We start from the raw sequence: 881 nt of genomic DNA on the forward strand, positions 1-881 counted from the left end.
GTCGATCTTAACCCTAACCCTATCCCTAACCCTAACCCTAACCCTATCCCTAACCCGCGTGTGCAAATGAATACGTGTTTAGGGTTAGGGTTAGGATCGACCACTCACGACTAACTTGCGCGTTCGGGACCGTGCTGCTTTAGTAGTACCAAAAGCCTTTTTTTTTTTTTTTTGGTTGCCGCTTACCTTCTCAGCTGGATGCACCAACAACCCAAAGCGAATGTGGGTTGCACTTCAATTTTTTTAACATCTCCCTCTTTGCCTTTAAGCCATCGGTATATCCGTCGATTGCTTGTTTGGACAAATGTGAAGTTCATTTTCTTAGTCCTGGTCTCGTTGTTTTTGTTACTGTTGTTTCAAATGTCTTTACAAACTTTATCTGAACGTCGTTGGTTGTGTCGACGATGTATTAATTGTGACGTCATTGCTTTTGTTTATTATGACATCAGCAGTGATTGCCATTACCATGACGTTGTTGTTGTCTTGTAAAAACTAGCGTCCAATCTCTAAAATTTTCTCTTATCCCTTTCTCTCTCCCTCTCTTTCAACCTCTCCCTCTCTTTCTCTCCCTCTCTTTCTCTCTCCCTCTCTCTCTCGCATTCTCTCTCACTCTCTCTTTCACCTTTTCTATTTTCTTCAGTTATCTCTGCCCATCTTTCTCCTCTCCTTCTTAGACTCTAGGCAATTTCCATTTGTAAGGCGACTGCATAGAGTTTTATACAAATTGGCCGGTGCTTTCACCCTTGCCACACCTTGGCTTCACAGCCTGTCCGGCCTGTAGGTAAATATGGCACTGGAAAGGGGAAATGAACAGTGAAAGAGAGAGAGAGAGAGAGAGAGAGAGAGAGAGAGAGAGAGAGAGAGACATGCACCTTTGCGTA

At 43.6% G+C, this 881-nt stretch overlaps 1 protein-coding gene and 1 long non-coding RNA gene across 2 annotated transcripts in view; one reads left to right on the top strand and one right to left on the bottom strand.

The window, feature by feature from the left end:
- The window catches only part of LOC106870534 (uncharacterized), a 57388-nt gene extending 56743 nt beyond the window's left edge, over window positions 1-645 (bottom strand). Inside the window, exon 1 of the long non-coding RNA XR_001409534.2 lies at window positions 187-645. This is a non-coding gene — a long non-coding RNA (uncharacterized LOC106870534). The remainder of the gene's footprint in view (window positions 1-186) is intronic.
- Window positions 646-694: 49 nt separating this feature from the next.
- The window catches only part of LOC106870528 (dynein intermediate chain 2, ciliary), a 5631-nt gene continuing 5444 nt past the window's right edge, over window positions 695-881 (top strand). Inside the window, exon 1 of the mRNA XM_014916654.2 lies at window positions 695-781. The gene's annotated coding sequence lies outside the window, so the exon portion shown is untranslated. The remainder of the gene's footprint in view (window positions 782-881) is intronic.

Source organism: Octopus bimaculoides, chromosome 14 (genome assembly GCF_001194135.2).
Source record: "Octopus bimaculoides isolate UCB-OBI-ISO-001 chromosome 14, ASM119413v2, whole genome shotgun sequence".
Lineage (NCBI taxonomy): Eukaryota > Metazoa > Mollusca > Cephalopoda > Octopoda > Octopodidae > Octopus > Octopus bimaculoides.